The sequence below is a fragment of the Macaca thibetana genome, chromosome 4 (assembly GCF_024542745.1).
Source record: "Macaca thibetana thibetana isolate TM-01 chromosome 4, ASM2454274v1, whole genome shotgun sequence".
Classification (NCBI taxonomy): domain Eukaryota; kingdom Metazoa; phylum Chordata; class Mammalia; order Primates; family Cercopithecidae; genus Macaca; species Macaca thibetana.
In genome coordinates this window covers 31,511,191-31,530,816 of record NC_065581.1, presented here as the reverse complement: position 1 = coordinate 31,530,816, position 19,626 = coordinate 31,511,191, and the positions used below count along the sequence as shown (strand labels likewise).

The 19,626-nt window shown below is 42.2% G+C and overlaps 1 pseudogene across 1 annotated transcript in view; it reads right to left on the bottom strand.

The window, feature by feature from the left end:
• The window catches only part of LOC126953147 (class I histocompatibility antigen, Gogo-OKO alpha chain-like), a 280,609-nt pseudogene that overhangs the window by 172,032 nt on the left and 88,951 nt on the right, over nt 1-19,626 (bottom strand). The gene's annotated exons all lie outside the window — the stretch shown is intronic.

Sequence of the window (19,626 nt, the reverse complement as noted above, 5' to 3'; positions counted from 1 at the left end):
CCTCCAGTCCAAATGCACTATAGCCGGAAGGTGTCTGTGTTCCCAGAAGAACAAGGAGGCCAGGAGGGCTGGACAGAGAGAAACTGAGGTGAGGTCAGAGGTGCGGCCAGAGCAGGTGGGCTTGAGGGGAATGGGGTTGGATCTGACCTTTGCTCTGAGCGGGATGAAGAGTCAGAGGACAGTTTTGAGCAGAAGAGGGCCATGATATAACTTCTCTTTTAAAATGACCTCTGACTGCTGTGCTGAGAACAGAATTGAGAGGTGAGGGACGAGGGAGGCAGAAGGAAAACAGTAGAAAGCGAGTGCAGTATTCCAGGCTGGAGATGTCGGTGACCTTGACTGGGAAGTGAGAAGGGGAAGGAGTGGGATGTGAGGGGATTCTGGATGCATTTGAAGATGAACTCACAGCATTTGCCAGTGGATTGTATCTGTGGTGTGAGAAAGACGAATGAAGGACACCCGTCGTTGTAAAATGAGTGAGTAGAAGGAAGGGTGGAGCTGCTGTCAGTGGAGATGGGGAGACTCTGGCAGGAGCATACTGAGGAGGGGGCATCACAGGCACTCAGTGGAGGAGATGTCTACTAGGAATGCAGGTGGGGGAGCTGGGGTGGAATTTGGACAGACAATTCCAGAGTTTAGAGGAAAGGAGAAATAGACTGGGCAGGAGAAATAGATTTAGGAGGTCACACCATATAAACGATACTTAAAACCTCAAGCATGGATGAGGGCACCAAGGGAGTGATTGACTGTGGAAAAGAATGAGGGCAAGGACTGAACCCTGGACCTCCAGTTGTAAGGGATGTGATCAGACCACATCCAGAGCAGAGTGCACAGTTCTGACCCCATATCTAGAGGACACTTAGACAAGGAACTTCTGTGTGTACAGGGATCACCCAGACGTGGTGCTGAGATCCAGGAAATCTGGAGTGGAGCTACAGATTCTGTATTTATGACAAGGCTGGAGTTCATGTTGCTGTTCTCCAGATTACACTTGGAGTATCAAGAACACCAGGATCCCACGTGTCTGAGCATCAGCCTCACCTCTAGGGCTTGTTATATAAACGATTCCTTGGTCTTGTGCATAAAACTCTGAGACAGGGGTTCTGGGGAGTGGCCTGAGTATTTTCTAAGGCCCCACCAGCAATCATGTTGCTCAGCCAGATTGGGAACCACTGAGATCAGAGATCAGAGAGTGTCCAGGGTGGGTGGATGGGGTAGATTTTCAAACCCTGTTTAAAAGAGGATTTTTCTCACAGAAAGAAAAGGGAGGATGTGTATCATCAGTTATGAGATGTGACATTCCCTGTTGTTCTCTCCACCATGGGGTGGACGCCAGGTAGAGAATTCAGGATGTGGCTCTTGCACAATGAACACCTGTGAATGCCGCTCTCTGACACTCGCCCACAGACTCATTTCCCACTCACTTCTTGGAGCAAACTATGGAAAACAAATTTCTGTAATGTACACATAAAGTCGTATATCTGGTATTGGGGGCTAGTTTTATTGTGGGGAAGGCCACAGAAGCAGGCTGGAACCTACACATCCAGGAACAGAATCCACAGCCCACCCTGGATCAGGTCCCTCCTAGGAACAACTGCCCCTGCTGCTGAGCACAGACGCCACTGCTCACACCTCTGACACCTGGTGCTGGACACTGGACCCCGAGGCCAGGACAGATGTCACTGCTGCACCTGGAAACTGGACATCACTACTGTCACTCAGCCATCTTTACTAAAATGTGTTCTGCACAGTCCCAGCCTCTCTGTCACCTCATTCTGGCTCAGAGTCTGGCAGTGATATAGGAGTTAAGAAGAAATTATTTAGACAGGTAGTGAGGGTACGGAAGGCTTTTAATGAAAAGCTGGCTCCAAATTATTTTCTTTTCTAACAAGGTGTAGCCTGTAATATCAAGCTTCAGACACAGACAAGTAAGTGGAAGCTTGCACAGGTGAATGCTGGCAGCTGTGCCAATAGGAACAGGACACCTGGGACTGGGCATATTCACAATGGCAACTCCATCTTCCCTTCTCTTTGCCAGGCTCCTTCGTTACAGTAAGGAGCAGACAACATGGCACTGGCCAAGTGGAAAGGCCATTTGCATAATAGGATGAGGGCGGGGTGAACAGCCTTCCACTTGCACTATGTAAATATCACACCTGGTCCAACCAACCTGTGGGCCCTACATAAATCAGACACCATCTCCTCAAGCCTGCCTGTAAAATCCGATGCATTCCCACTCCAGGCCAGAATTCCCTTTTGGGTGCCCCTCTCTCTCATAAGAAGAGAGTTGTTCCCCTTTGTCTTTCTTTTGCCTATTGAACTCTTTGCTCCTAAACTCACTTCTCGTGTGTCAGTGTCCTTAATCTTCTTGGCTTGAGATGACAAATCCTTAGTATTTACCTGAGACAATGACACCTCTTCAGCAGGTGGTCATCAGACTGGTGAAGCTTAAGACTCATGTCCATGATCAACTGCAGGGGTGACTGGAATGCTGTCCTCATCCAGGGACGATGGTGGTGTCTGTCTCCTCTCAATATTTTACATGTTGTAAACCAAAAATAAAAATCAAAACCACTCCCTCCCAATCATTTTAAAGGACACCCTCAGCCAGTGTGCTCAAAAGTTAACCTGAAAGACTGGCTTAAGCCATCATGGAAAGCAAGTGTTGAACATGCCTCATTATGCTCTCTTCCCTTTTGGAATTCAGGAAAAGCTGATCAGGATTTACCATCAACAGAGACCTTAAGTCTGATCAGAAACATTTACAATCTATTCTCTCTGAAGCCTGGCACCTGGAGGCTTGATCTGCATGAGAAAATTTTGGACTCCACCACCTCTTATCATAACCCAGACATTCCTTTCTATTGATAACTCAACCAATTCCAATCAGAAAAATTAAAAATCTACTTATAACCCAGAAGCACTACCCCGCAACCCTTGCTTGCTTCAAATTGTTCCAATGTTTTGGACCGAACCAATGTATAGCTTAAATGTATTTGATTGATGTCACATATGTTCCTAAAATGTATAAAACCAACCTGTGCCACAACCACCTTGAGCACATGTTCTCAGGGTCTCCTGAGGACTGTGTCATGGGCTGTGGTCACTTATTTTTGGCTCAGAATAAATCTCTTCAAATATGTTACCGAGTTTGACTCTTTTCACCTACAGTGTGGAATTCTGGTGTAGTAAGAGGGTTCAAGTGCTGGAGTGTGAGGGGTGGGGAAAAGTGACAAATTTTAATTCTTGGAGCAGTGATCCAGGACGAGAACCTTATCTGGTACCTGGTAGGCACACAGAGTGTCTGAATGAACCAGTGACTAATAAATAACATATTTCTACCCATTCCCTTGAGGATAGGTTATTATATCAAGTTTTGATCTATCCCAGTTCATACTCTAGATTATTGGAGTGGCATTCTGTGATAGTGAAATGATTATTCAAACAGCTTCCCTTGACTTTGTCTCTTATTAGGAGTAAAACACCCAGGTTTGTAAGATCTCCGAGGATCTGGGTCCACACCAGTGTTTTATATTAATATCTATATTTTCTTGTGTGTGGAAATATTTCTGGGGAGAGAATTTCTAACATTTATTGTTTTTTATGTGACACCCTCAAAGGCCTAAAAAATCCTAACTTCTAGGTTAGAGGTAGGGCCACTCCACGTCTGGACAATGAACAGCTTGTAGTAACCTGTGTTTAGTAGATTAGGGACATGAAATAAATGCTTACATTTTGTTTATCTTTTCCTCTGGGACCAAAAAGATAGAGGTGTACTTGCTTACTCTTACTGTAAGTTTCTCTCTGTGGGATGGTGATGAGGTTTTTCTCCAACCAAATAACTTTCTGATTCTCTAACAGCAGCTGGGAGTCCTACAATTCGACTCCATTCTGACACTAACTACCTGGAGTTCACCTCAGGCTCCACAGGTTTAAGGGCTCAGTCCCACAAGACTGTCCTCAGTTCAGATGCAAGTCACAAGTATCGGGTCCCAGGTCACCTGCACTTCTGTCTATCACGGCTGTAAAGTCAGGGGTCTCTCACCTCCCAAGGACTGATAATTCTTAAACTAACTCAAAGGACTCAGGAAGTTGCTTTAGCCATGTAAAGCTAAAAAAAAAAAAAAAAAAAACCACACAGCCAAAAAGCGTCTGAGACAGGTCTCAGTCAGTTTAGAAGTTTATTTTGCCGAGCTGAAGATGCACCTTGGAAACAGAGACACAAATCATTGTAGCATCTGTGCCCCGAGCTTTTTCCTAACAGGGTTTTGAGGACTTCGATATTTATAGGGGAAAGAGCAGCGAGAAGAGGAAAAAAACAGTCAACTATGCATTCATCTGGTGCTCAGTAAATCTGCATTTTACATAAGGTAAAGTAAATATCGGGTAGAAAAGTCACCGGGTGGTGAAGGGATGATGTCTAATCTTGTCTTTGTCTTGTACCTGTGAAGATAAGCTGTTAATTTACATTGTTGGGGGAAATTCAACAAAACTCCGTTTTAGAGTAAAGATGTTGGGGCCCACAAGGAATTATCTTGTGAGCAGTTTGTGAGGGAGGCCACCTGGGGAGATATGGGGTCTTCTGTCTTTGCAGTTATTTGTTTAGGAACAAAAGAAAGGCAGTTTTTCCATCACTCAGTCTCCAAACTTAACTTTTCCCTTTGGTATAGTGAATTTGGAGTCCTGAAATTTTATTTTCCTTTCACACTCAGTATTGCAGTTTTTTTTATTGTTATAGCTTAAATCCCCACTTTTTTGGCACCCGGGACCGGTTTCATGGAAGACAGTTTTTCTATGCACCAGTGGAGGTGGCAGAAGGCAGAGGGAAACGGTTTTGGATGAAACTGTTGCAACTCAGATGACCAGGCATTAGTCTTTCATAAGGAGCATGCAACCTAGATCTCTCACTTGCAGAGCTCACAATAGGGTTTGTGCTTCTATGAGAATCTAATTCCGCCACTGATCTGACAGGAGGCAGAACTCCGGTGGTCATGCTCATGCTCTCTCGCCCACCGATCACCTCCTGCTGTGCGATCTGGTTCCTACCAGGCCAGAAACTTGTACCAGTCCCCAGCCCGGGGGTTAGGGACCCCTGGTTTAAATTATGCCACTATAGCAGAACACCTGAGACTGGATAACTTATAACAAACAGAAATTTGTTTCATTCATAGTGTGGAGGATGGGAATTCCCAGATAAAGAGACTGTATCTGGTAGAAACAAAAGGGCAAGAGAGGGTGAGAGGTAGGGGGAAAAAGAGGTCAAACTCACAGCCTAAGGTCTTTTTATGATGAGCCTTAATCCATTAATGAAGGCAGAGCTCTGATGGTCCAATCACCTCTCAAAGGTCCCATTTCTTAAAAATGTTGCATTCGGGATGAAATATCCAACAGATGCTTTTTTGGGGAAACATTCAAACCATAGCACTTATAAAGGATACAAATGAGCAGCCAGATGAAGAGGTGCACAGGGTAAGGTCTGGAAGGGCTCTGAGCACAGCAGCCTCTGTCCCCATGGAGATGGAGTTCACCACCCTCCCAGCACGTGGACACACGGATGTGCTCACCAATTGGGAAGCTCTCCGAAACCCAATCTCTAGAGGTTTCTATGTAAATTTCATTGTGTAGGCAAGATTAATTAAATCACCGGTCATTGTGTGACTGAACTCAACCTCAAGCCACTCTTTCCTTCTCAGACTTTAGGGATGGGCTAAAAGTTCCAATCCTCTAATCACAGCTTCGTGTGTTTCTGGCAACCAGCCCCCATTCTGAAGCTATCTAGGAGCCCCTCACCCCACAGTCATCTCATTGCCATATTGAAGTCATGTTTATCACTGAGGAGATTGCAAATGTTTAGAACATGGTTGTTAGGAAACAGGGACAAAGACCAAATATTTTTATTGGACACAGATCACACCCTGGTTTTGACCACATTATCTCTTTTTATAATATTTATTTTTTATTTTTAGAGATAATCTCTTGCTCTGTTGCCCAGGGTAAAATGCAGTGGCACAATCATAACTCACTGTAACCTCAAATCCCTGGACTCAAGTGATCCTTCTGCCCTGGCCTCCTAAGTAGATAGCATTACAGGTGCACACCACCATGCCCAACTAATTTTTATATATTTTGTAGGAATGGGTCTCACTATTTTGCTCAGGCTGGTCTCAAACTCTTGGCCTTAAACAATGTTCCTACCATTGCCTCCCAAACTGATGGAATTACAAGCGTGAGCCACTGTGCCTGGCCAATCACAGATCTCCTATACCAGAAGAATCATAACATTGAAAAGATCCTGGCACATTACCAGGATCATCTTGGGTCATTAACAATTATCCTAGTGCAGTCCAAAAATAGGAATAGTCTCAGCAACACATGGCTGCACCCTTTCAGGCATCTGGTGAAATCGATCTAAAAGACAATACTATCTCTTGCTTACACCTCTTTCGAGTAGTTCATGTAACATTGGATTTTCCTCATACATAACCCATTTATTCATTCATTTACCCTCAGCTACTATTTCTCCTTCTCTTCATTTATAATTTTGGAAGGAACACTAGGTTCTGCTACTGTGCTGGCTTAAACTGCAGGGACCAATACTGTTCTAGCAAGTGTCTCCCGTCATCCATTCCAGTTCATAGAGGGGAGGGTTATGCAGGTAGAGAACTGGGTGGCTATCTGATCCCAGACAATACAGCTGCATTCAGTGTTAGCCCCGACTTTGCCAGATGCAGTGAAGGCACAACCTTCTTCTACAGGCCCCAAGGAATTATTATATAAAGGACATAAAATATTTTAGCAGTTCTTTGCTTAGGAATAATTCCTGTTTCTGGACTCTATTGGCATCCTTAGTCCTGGGACCACTGCATCAGGTATGAGAAAAGCAAGTTGAGGTGAATTACAGTCATTATTCCAGTGTCCTCCCACCATGGGAAGGAATATATGTAGATCACACCAGCACCTTCCCCTGATCCACCAGGAAAAGAGAGGATACTCTCATGTCAAGTGTGAGCACACTCATGAAGGTGTATAAGCCCACCCTTCGTGCTTGTTTCCCCACTCTTGCTTTATATACCCAATGTTTCAATTGGCTATTGTAATTCTCTGTGGAACTCTTCCTTTGAGGAGGATGTCTCTCTGACCATTGTTGGACATTTTGAGCAGTTGCATTTTCCGGTGTAAAGAAATGTGACTCAGTGGTCCACATGGTTGCAGTACCTCCCATTCAAGTTCCTTGTAGCACTCCGAGCATTTGTATCTGAGATAAAGCAGGGACCTCTCTTAGAAGACTGCCAGGGCCTCCCAACCTGGAAATAAAGAAAAGCCTTCAGTTCCTTCAAGAGAAATTCCAGGCACCTGGTCAGCCCTAAAAAGCAAGTGAGTGACCTTATAAACAAGAAGGTAATGATAGCTTAAAACAATAGCCAAGGAAGTTAGAGTCACAACATCTTTGATTCTCTACAGAAACTAAAAATAACACTTAACATATGTCCCTGAGTTGTTTTTCAGAAACATAGATTCCCACCTAATAGATCCACTGACAGGGAGACCTTATAAAGGGGAAAACTGAGGACTGAACTCTGACCTCCATTCTTTGTTCTAAATTTCTTCCTGAGGGGACTGGAGAGACTCAAGGCCACAGGCCAGGCCTGAACATTCCTCTCTACTCCCCCCAACGAATCTTTAAATCTACCTAAGACCTGTAAGCTCCCTCATAAGGATTTTTCCATCTTTTAAGGCCGAAGCAGTGTATAACTTCTATGCATTGATTTATGATGTTACCTGTAACTCTGCTTTCCCGAAATTTGCCCCTGCCTTTAATAATCCTTGCTTGTATCTCAAAAGTCAGGAAACAACAGGTGCTGGAGAGGATGTGGAGAAATAGGAACACTTTTACACTGTTGGTGGGATTGTAAACTAGTTCAAACATTATGGAAAACAGTATGGCGATTCCTCAAGGATCTAGAACTAGATGTATCATATGACCCAGCCATCCCATTACTGGGTATATACCCAAAGGATTATAAATCATGGTGCTATAAAGACACATGCACATGTATGTTTATTGCGGCACTATTCACAATAGCAAAGACTTGGAATCAACCCAAATGTCCATCAGTGACAGACTGGATTAAGAAAATGTGGCACATATACACCATGGAATACTATGCAGCCATAAAAAAGGATGAGTTTTTGTCCTTTCTAGGGACATGGATGTAGCTGGAAACCATCATTCTTAGCAAACTATCACAAGAACAGAAAACCAAACACCGCATGTTCTCACTTATAGGTGGGAACTGAACAATGAGATCACTTGGACTCAGGAAGGGGAACATCACACACCAGGGCCTATCATGGGGAGGGGGGAGGGGGGGAGGGATTGCATTGAGAGTTATACCTGATGTAAATGACGAGTCGATGGGTGCTGACGAGTTGATGGGTGCAGCACACCAACATGGCACAAGTATACATATGTAACAAACCTGCACGTTATGCACATGTACCCTAGAACTCAAAGTATAATAATAAAAATAAAAAATAAAAAATAAAAAAAATCCTTGCTTGTGAGTCATTAAAAAGGTTGGGTCTTAAGCGTGAGCTGCCCAATTCTCCTTGTTTGGCTCCCTGCACATAAATGCCCGATTCTCTTTGTTTGGCTCCCTACACATAAATGCCCTTCTTTCTTCCACTATAATCTCAGTGTGGATGTTTGCTTTTACTGCCCCAGGTGAGTGGACCCCAGTTTAGTTTGGTAACACACCTACCACCAGCTGAACAAAGCCCACTCCAGGGTGAGGATCTATTCCTGTCAAGACCCATTTGCTGCTTCTGGGGCTAATGGTATCAGTCTAACTTGCCAGATATGTACTTTCAAGGCCTTCCCATAAAAGAATCTGCTGCACAGCCATATGCTATCTCTCTTTTTTGTTAAAGAAAGCACTTCTTACGTGTATTTTGTGCCTGTGATGTGTAGAATGCAAGAGGAATATATCTTGATTCCACCTATCTCTGCATTGCTAAGGCCCCAATGTCTACTTATTTCACGGACTCAGGTGATCACCACAAGCAAACATGGATTTTTTGTTGTTGTTGTTCTTGAGATGTAACCTTGATATGTTTCTCTGATTGGTCTCAAATGTTGCTCAGGCTAAAATCTAACTCCTGGACTCAAGATATCCTTCTGCCTCAGCCGCTCTCATAGCTGGAATTTCAGATGCACCTGGCAAACACTTGAAGATAAATTCTTGTTGATTTCAATCACCTTCCAAACCTGGAAGGGAGTTATTCTGAGGGGCCCTGAACAGCGCTGAGGGGACGGTGCTAAATGATTCATGAGAAACTGACCTCATGATCCAACCACCTCCCTCCCTCCAGGTCCCACCTATAATGTTGGGGATCACATCTCGACATGTGATCTGCACAAGAACAACATCCAATCTTTATCAGAAATCAACAGATCTTACATTAATGAACCCCTGAAATTACCATAGTGATTTCCACAGGACTTGCCTCATATGGGCATTCTTTTCATAGGTAACTTTCCCATTGCTCTCCTGATTAATTATACAGCCAGGCCATTAGTCACTCCCTGTAAGTCAGTAAAAACTAAAACATAGGAGCTTTATCATTGTTCAATTCTTCCACCACTGCTAAGAAAACACCATGCAATTAAGTCCACAAGAGCTCTTCTGTTTTTACCTTCTGTGATAAAAGAGGTGGACTTCCAAACAGGATGTTGTCCATTCATCTTGCAAACGCTGTACACAAACCAACCAGCTGTTTTTGGGTCAGTTGACTGATACCGCAGTTCAAATCCCAGCGCTGTCTTCTGCAGAGTTCCATCTTGCTCGAGGAAGGTCAGTGTTTTCTTTAATTTACACCTTCAATGAATTGAATGAAGCCCACCCACATGATAGACATCAATCTACTTTATTCAAAGTCTAGCTATTTATATGTTAATCTCATCCAACAAACATCCTCACAAATCATCCAGAATAATTCTTGACCACCTCTCTAGGCACCATGCTTTAGCCAAGATAACCAATTTTTTTTATAATTATACTTCAGGTTCTAGGGTACATGTGCACAACGTGCAGGTTTGTTACATATGTATACATGTGCCATGTTGGTGTGCTGCACCCGTTAACTCATCATTTACATTAGGTATGTCTCCTAATGCTACCCCTCCCCACTGCCCCCACCTCATAACAGGCCTTGGTGTGTCATGTTCCCCACCCTGTGTCCAAGTGTTCTCATTGTTCAATTCCCACCTATGAGTGAGAACATGCAGTGTCTGGTTTTCTGTCTTTGTGATAGTTTACTCAGAATGATGGTTTCCAGCTTCATCCATGTCCCTACAAAGGACATTTGGGGTGTTTCCAAGTCATTGCTATTGTGAATACTGCCACAGTAAACATACATGTGCATGTGTCTTTATAGCAGCATGATTTATAATCCTTTGGGTATATACCCAGTAATGGGATCACTGTGTCAAATGGTATTTCTAGTTCTAGATCCTTGAGGAATCACCACACTGTCTTCCACAATGGTTGAACTAGTTTGCAGTCCCACCAATAGTGTCAAAGTGTTCCTATTTCTCCACATCCTCTCCAGCACCTGTTGTTTCCTGACTTTTTAATGATTGCCATTCTAACTGGTGTGAGATGGTATCTCATTGTGGTTTTGATTTGCATTTCTCTGATGGCCAGTGATGATGAGCATTTTTTCATGCGTCTGTTGGCTACATAAATGTTTTCTTTTGAGAAATGTCTGTTAATATCCTTTACCCACGTTTTGTTTGATTTCTTTCTTGTAAATTTGTTTAAGTTCTTTGTAGATTCTGGATATTAGCCCTTTGTCAGATGAGTAGATTGTAAAAATTTTCTCCCATTCTATTTGTTGCCTGTTCACTCTGATGGTGGTTTCTTTTGTGGTGCAGAAGCTCTTTAGTTTAATTAGATCCCATTCGTCAGTTTTGGCTTTTGTTGTCATTGCTTTTGGTGTTTTAGTCATGAAGTCCTTGACCATGCCTACGGCCTGAATGGTATTGCCTAGGTTTATTTCTAGGGTTTTTATGGTTTTAGGGATGACTAATAAAATGAATTATGACATTCTTCAATATAAGAATACTCTGAGGAAATTAGCCTGTGACCTAATAAAACAAGTAGCAAACAACTGTTTCTAATAATTTACAACCAGTAGCCAAAAAGCCCTCCCTATACATTGTTTCTCAAGTTCACTCTTTAATTCTGGGTTAAAAAAAAAAATCCATGTATTTGTTGAAAACCACGAAGAAGAGAACATTGAAAAAGCAGAAAGTGAAAATAATAATAATAATAAAGATGACAGCAGGTATTTCACTGGAAACAATGCAAATGAGGAGACAGATGAGCAACATCTTAAGGTCCTAAAAGGAAAATGTTGTGAAAATAGATTCTATTCCCAGAAAACAATACCTTTTTCAAATAGATATGTATAATTTTAATTGACAAATTATAATACATCCGGGAGATATTGCTTGATGTATTGATATATGTATACCATGTGTAATGATTAAATTAAGCTAACACACCTTCAATATAGCCATCAAAAAATAAAGGGATTTTAGGCCAGGCACTGTGGCTCATGCCTGTCATTCCAACACTTTGAGAGGCCGAGTTGGGCAGATCACGAAGTCAGGAGTTCAAGACCAGCCTGACCAAAATGGTGAAACCTCGTCTCTACTAAAAATACAAAAATTAGCTAGGCATGGTGGCACGCACCTGTAATCCCAGCTACTCAGGAGGCTGAGGCAGGAGAATCACTTGAACACGGGAGGTAGAGGTTGCAGAGAGCCAAGATCACACCATTGCACTCCAGCCTGGGCAACAGAATGAGACTCTGTCTCAAAAATAAACAAACAAACAAACTAAGGGATTTTAGACATATAGGGAGTGAAAAAATAACCAGTAGACCTAAACTATAATAAATGTTTCAGTCCTCTAGGCAAAAACAAAATTAAGGGACTAGTTGGCACAGCATTTAATGATGAAGAGACAGCTTCATTGACCCCTCTCACTGAGACAGAGAACACAGCCCCAGGGCCTGGGAATTCCTTTACCCAATCCACCACCTTGGGCACCTGCGTACTCCTCCTGGGTACCTGAGGTTGGGTACAATCACCTTAGCTGTCACCTACATACAAACACCACCTATGGGCATCTCACCCAACCTATCACAGCTGCTGCTAACAACGCACACTGCTTGGGACCCAGAGAATCAGCCCAGCATCGCCACTGCCAAGCTAGCTGCCCAGGAGACAAAGACCCCACCCACCCACCCACCCAGTCAACCACTGCCACTACTGGCATCCAAGCAAACCACCTGGAGGCCCAGGAATCAGCCCACCAGTAACCACCAACACAAATGCCAGTATACACCACACTGGGGCACAAAGATAGGAACACTCAGCACACCACTGTCACCACTGGAGCCTGAAGACTGTCTCATGTGGCATCCCAGGCCGCAGCACATCTTCACCACAGCCTCACTAATAACCACACCTTAATGCACAGAAGAAATCACAGATACCATTAACACTGTCTACAGCCAAAGAAATTATACAGAGGCCATAATACTCTACTACGTACTACACCCAGAATCAAATACAAAGTACCCACACAACCAACACCATAGACTCATCTTCAGGAAAAAGTTCTCCACTATGAAACAAAATTCAAAAATAGGAAGAACTGACTGTTATATCAGATGCAAAAATATTAACATTAGGACAAAGAAACACGATAAAGCAAAAAAGAAAAAAAAAAAAACCCAAAGGAACACAATAGATCTTAATCAAAAAGAAATTTTCAAGATTCCAGATAAACAATTCAAAACATTCACTTTACAGAAGTTCAGTGAGATACAAAATAATTCTGAAAAAAAAATACAAAGAAAACATACAAATAATTCAGGATATGAATAAGAAGTTTAAAAAGATATAGATTTAAAAAAAAAAAAACAGAAATTCTGGAATTAAAGAATTCATGACATGGAATTCCAAATACATTTGAAAGTTTCAACAATACACTAGGTCAGGCAGAAGGAAGAATTCCAAATCTTGAAGATATACATTGTGAAATAATTCAATAAGTTAAGCAATGTCAAAAGCAATACCAATAAGACAGGCACACGCCACCACATCCAGCTAATTTTGTGTGTGTGTGTATTTTTAGTAGAGACAGGATTTCACCATGTTGGCCAGGATGGTCTCGATCTCTTGACCTCATGATCCACCCACCTCAGCCTCCCAAAATGCTGGGATTACAGGTGTGAGCCGTCACGCCCAGCTCTAACAGCAGATTTCTTAGCAGAAATCTTACAGGCCTGAAGAGAATAGGATAGTATAATCAAGGCCCTGAAAGAAAAGAAGTGCCAAGCCAAGAGTAATAAACCAAGCATAATTATTCTTCATAATTGAACAAGAAATTATCTTTCCAAGACAAGCAAATGCTGAAAGGTTTCATTACCACTAGACAGGGCATACAGGAAATGCTCAAGAAAGTCCTAAACCTGGAATTGAAAGGACAACGTTTTCAACATTTCCACATTATTACCAAGAAAACATACACAAGTATAAAACTCACTGGTAAAGCAATCACACAAAAGAGGAAGAGAAAGGTCTCAAATGGTCCTACTACAGAAATCCACCAAACCATAATGACAAGCAATAAGAGAAAAAGACAAAGGACATGCAAAACAACCAGAAAACAACAATGTGACAGGAACAAAGCTACTGGGAACAGGCCCCCCAAAATCTGGCCATAAACTGGCCCCAAAACTGGCCATAAACAAAATCTCTGGAGCACTGTGACATGTTCATGATGGCCATGACGCCCACGCTGGAAGGTTGTGGGTTTACCGGAATGAGGGCAAGGAACACCTGGCCCACCCGGGGTGAAAAACTGCTTAAAGTTGTTCTTAAACCACAAACAATAGCATGAGCGATCTGTGCCTTAAGGACATGCTCCTGCTGCAGATAACTAGCCAAGCGCATTCCTTTATTTTGGCCCATTCCTTTGTTTCCCATAAGGAATACTTTTAGTTAATCTATAATCTATAGAAGCAATGCTTATCACTGGCTTGAGTTAATAAATACGTGGGAAAATCTCTGTTTCAGGCTGCCTGCTCTGAAGGATGTGAGACCCCTGATTTCCCACTTCCCACCTCTATATTTCTGTGTGTGTGTCTTTAATTCCTCTAGTGCCACTAGGTTAGGGTCTCCCCAACTGAGCTGGTCTCGGTAGAAAGCCTCACTTATTAATAAAAATCTGGAACGTAAACAGATTAAATTCTCCACTTACAAGATTTAGAATGACTGAATGGGTAGAAAACATGATCTAACTATATTCTGCTTACAAAAAAACTCACCGGTAACACCACCTCACCAGAATCCATAGAGACAGAAGGTAAAAGAATGGCAAGAGGTTATCTATGCAAATGGAAACCAAAAGTGAGCAGGAGTAGCTATACTTATAGCAGATAAAATAAACTGTAAGTCAAGAACAATTTTTTTAAAAGATAAGGAAGGCCATCACATAATCATAAAGAGATCCATCCAAGAAGAGAATAGAACAATTCTAAATATATATGCACTAAATACTGGAGCATCTAGATTCATAAAACAAATATTACTACATCTAACAAGAGACATAGACTCCAATACAATAAGAGAGGGGAGTTTCAACTTCCCAACCTCAGCATGAGACAGATCATCTACACAGAAAATCAAGAAACAGTGGATTTAAACTGAATTTTACACCAAATAAAGCTAACAGATATTTACAGAGCATTCTATCTAACACTACAGAATATACACTCTTTTCAGGAACACATGGATCATTTTCTGGGAGAGAGCCTATGTTAACCCACAAAACAAGTCTCAACACGTTTTCAAAAATTGAAATCATATTAAGTATCTTCTCTGGCCACAATGGAAAAATACTAGAAATATACACCAAGAGAAATGTTGGCAACTAGACAGATACATGGAAATTAAACAACATGCTCCTGAATTACCATTGAGTAAACAGAGATATTAAGATGTAAATCAAAAAGTTTCTTGAAACAAATGAAAATGGAAACACAATATACCAAAACCTGTGGGATACAGTTAGACAGGGCTAAAAGGGATGTTTATAGCAATAAATACCTACCTAAGAAAAGTAGAAACATTACAGGGCTAAAAGGGATGTTTATAGCAATAAATACCTACCTAAGAAAAGTAGAAACGTTACAAACTAACAATATAATAATGAACCTCAAGGAACTAGAAAAGCAAGAAAAAAACTCATCCAAAATTAGCAGAAAAGAAATAATAAAGATCATAGTAGAACTAAATAAAAACTTTTAAAAACCATGTAAATGATCAACAAAGTGAAAAGTTTGTTCTTCAAAAACATAAGCAAAATTGAAAAACCACTAGCTAAACAAACCTAGAAAAAAAGAGAGAAAATTTGTTAAGAATAAAAGTTCCTCTACAAAGTTTTCCTTTTTGGTTTAGAATGATAAGTGTTAAGAAGATAGTTCCTCTTAAAAGCTTCCTTTAAGTTTCCCTCGCTCTTCATACTAACAAATCTTCTATTTTACTAATGACTCCTTGTGGTGCCCTCAAGTAGTTGTTGCATACAGTAAGGAAATAAACACATTTTATGTTCTTGTACTTGAACCAAGGTTTAACTCCTTTGTTCTCTAGTCTGCCTGGATCTGCCTAGACATGCCCAGACATGTCCCAGCTTGAAGTCTATGTTCTTTCCTTATTTGGAAATATTATCATCTTCCTGGTTTCCCATAAGTGACCCCCTTCTTTCCTTCATTCCCCATTGCGCCTTTACCGTATTTGGGAAAGTTTAAGTTTTTAGCCAATTGGGATCAGTTTATATTGTGTGGTCCAGTTCCAGCCAATGGAGACAGGACACAATAGTAGAAACAACTTGCATTAGGAATAAAAGCCCTGCTTTCCTTTGTTCTGGGTGCTCTCGTGGCAATCAGGCTTATGGGTAGCACCTTTCTGCAGAAGTAAAAATTGCCTTGCTGAGAAATCCTTTGTTCAAGTGTTCATTTTCTTTGTGACTCCAAGGTTTATTTTAACAATTTTCTGGGGGCTCATCCAGGATTCCCATTCTCCTTTGGGAAGGGGTCTTTGGTCACCTCATCTAGGGGAGGCACACCTCACTGCCCCACAGCGGTGGCCCCAGGGATGGGAGATTGAGACTACCCATCGTGATGAACAAATCCAGGCTCTCAGCATTGTGGAAGGAGAAGGCCTGCAAGTACCACAATGACCAGGTAACTCTGTGCAGAGACCAAGGTAAAAAAGTCACAAGGACAACAGTATTTCCTTGGTGGTGGGGATATTCTGGAGGTTAAAGGGCGTGAAAGGTAACAAGCGCTACTGCTGTGCAGAGTGAGTGAGTCCAATCTGCGGTTCCGTGGTCACCTCATACAGCTTATGGTGGCCCTCTTGTAGGGATACTGATGTTGGGGTTTATGCAGTCCCACTGATGCTAAGGGGAGCCTAATTTCCTCTGGGAAAGCAGCCAGAGTGGACAAAGCAAAAGGAGAGGAGTGCAAGGAAGCTCCAGGGTAGGGATTAAACCTCCAGGGAAGGATAGGTGAGAAATCTCTAGTTCAAGGGACTGAGCCTAACCAGTATTCAACATGGGAAATACCCTGAGTAAGATAGAAGGTAAAAAGGAAAGGGCAGACAGTGAAATCACCTCTGATAGTCCTTTAGGACTCATGTTAAAATATTGGAAGGATACAAGAGGACTAAACATAAGAAAAAGCAACAGATGATAAAGTATTATTGTTTCATTTGGACCAAGGAACCTATTCTAAAGCTTTCAGCTTTCTGGCCAAAATTCGGGTCAAATGAGGATTGGACTTGCCAGCTTTTAATAGAATATGTAAATGATAAGAGTCCTGTTTCCCAGGAGGAAATACAATATGTTCTGTGTTGGCGGCAAGGGCCCATCCTCCTTTGTCATCTGAAAACTAAAGAAGACAAGCCAGAAACTACTTCTCATGAAATTAATACCCCTTACTCCAAGAACCCCACCAACACGTGGGACCCCTTAGACCATCTTCCACCACCAAACCTTCTTCTCCCCTCCCAGTAGACCAACATCCCCCACCTCCCCCTCCAGTAGATGTAACAGTCCCAGATCTTTCCCCTACTCAGATTTTTTTCCCTCCTTATAACACTTGATTCTTGGGGTCATCCCCAGTTTGAATGCCCTCCCTCAGAAAGACTTCAACATGAGTTAGAACAATGTAAAAAGGATATCCAAAACTTCCCTTTTCCCTCTTCCTCTAGGTGTTTGGCTACAAACTTCTTCCCATTGAGGGAAATGCCTCTAGGAGGAGGGAGCATTGGCTTTGTAAATGCTTCCCAACCAGTTCAGAAGTCCAGAGCTTGAAGAGGGAACTCAAGCCACTCTTAGACGATCCTTATGGAGTGGCAGATCAAATTGATCAATTTTTAAGACCCCAGTGGTATACTGGGGCTGAGTTAATGTCCATCATAGGCATCCTTTTCTCAGGGGAAGAAAGGAGCAGGATGCATAGGGCCGCTATGACCATTTGGGAGCATGAGCATCCTCCAGGTCAAAACGTCCCTGCAGCCAAACAGAAATTTTCTGCTCAAGATCCCCAGTGGGATAATAACAACATAGCTCATAGGAGGAATATGAGAGACCTGCAAGAAATGATAATAAAAGGAATTAGAGAATCGGTACCCCGCAGCCAGAATATGACCAAAGCTTTTAATATACAGCAAGAAAAGGATGAGGGGCCTATGGAATGTTTTAATAGGCTTAAGGAACAAATGAGGAAATATGCTGGTTTGGGTGGAGGAGACCCACTTGGACAAGGAATGTTAAAGCTTCACTTTGTCACAAATAGCTGGCCAGACATTACCAAGAAATTACAAAAGATAGAAAACTGGAAGGACCATCCCATAGGGGAACTCTTAAGGGAGGCCCAAATGGTGTATGTACAGATGGATGAAGAAAAGCAAAAGCACAAAGCAAAGATTCTGCTGTCCTTACAGCAGGGAACTCCCCAATAGGCAGTTCAAAGAAATGTTGCTGGTAAATCTTTAGGTACCCGACTGCCAGACCCTGTAACAGAGGTAAAGGAATCAAACCAGGGAACAAGGGAATAAAAAGAGGAATAGTGCAGAAGAAATGCTTCAAATGTGGGAAGGAAGGTCACTTCATAAGAGAATGACCTGAATGGAAGAAAGAAAAAGAAATCACCCCACTTATGATCTTTGAGGAGGAATGGGGGGCCAGGGGCTCTACTCTTTTTACCTCGGGTCTCACCAAAAGCCCCTGATAAATGTAGAGGTGGGACCCAAACCTGAGAATATCACCTTTTTAATTGACTCAGGAGGTGCTCATTCCTCAGTTTGTTATCTTCCCCCTAGTGTAACTTGGTCACAAGAAGAACTTTTTATTTTGGGAGCAAAAGGAGAGGGGTTTAAAGCAAAAGTCTTAGAAGAAACAAAAATTAAACCCCAACCCACAGACCCCTGATCTTTGCCCAGAACACAGATGTTTAGATTTAATTAGTTATCAAACAAAAGTTAGACCTGATCTAAATGAAACACTCTTTCAGACTGGGAAACACCTGTTTGTAGATGGTTCCTCCCAAATAATCAAAGGAAAAAGGCATAACGAGTATTCAATGATAGATGGAGATACCCTCACAGAAACAGAGTCTGAAAGGTTACCAAATGATTGGTCTGCACAAACATGTGAGTTGTTCACATTAAATCAGGCCTTAGGTTGGGCACGGTGGCTCACGCCTGTAATCCCAGCACTTTGGGAGGCCGAGGTGGGCAGATCACGAGGTCAGGAGATCAAGACCATCCTGGCTAACACGGTGAAACCCCATCTCTCCTAAAAATACAAAAAAAAATTAGCCGGGCGTGGTGTCGGGCGCCTGTAGTCCCAGCTACTCCGGAGGCTGAGGCAGGAGAATGGCGTGAACCTGGGAGGAGGAGCTTGCAGTGAACCGAGATGGTGCCACTGCACTCCAGCCTGGATAACAGAGTGAAACTCCATCCCAATTAAAAAAAAAAAAAAAAAAAAAAATCAGGCCCTAAAATTTCTGCAAATCAAGAAGGAACAATCTATACAGACTCCAACTATGCATTTGCAGTAGTCCATAGTTTTGGAAAAATTTGGACTGAGCGGGGCCTCATTAACAGCTAAGGTCAAAATTTACTCCATAGTGACCTAATAATACAAGTACTGGAAAATTTACAGTTATCAAAAACAATAGCTGTTGTACATGTCCCGGGACATCAAAGGAATCCTTCATTTGAAGGCCAGGGAAATAATCTCACTGACCAAATAGCTAAGTAAGCTGCCTCTTCTCCAGCAGAACCCATTTTTCGACTAACCCCTTGTCTTCCATCTCCAGCTGCACTCCCTATCTTCTCTCAAGTAGATCAGAAAAAAATTTTAAAAATTAGGAACTGAGGAAACTCAAAAGGAAAGTGGTTATTACCAGATGGAAGGGAAATGTTATCCAAACCTCTTATGAGGGAAATATTGTCACAGCTTCATCAAGGATCTCACT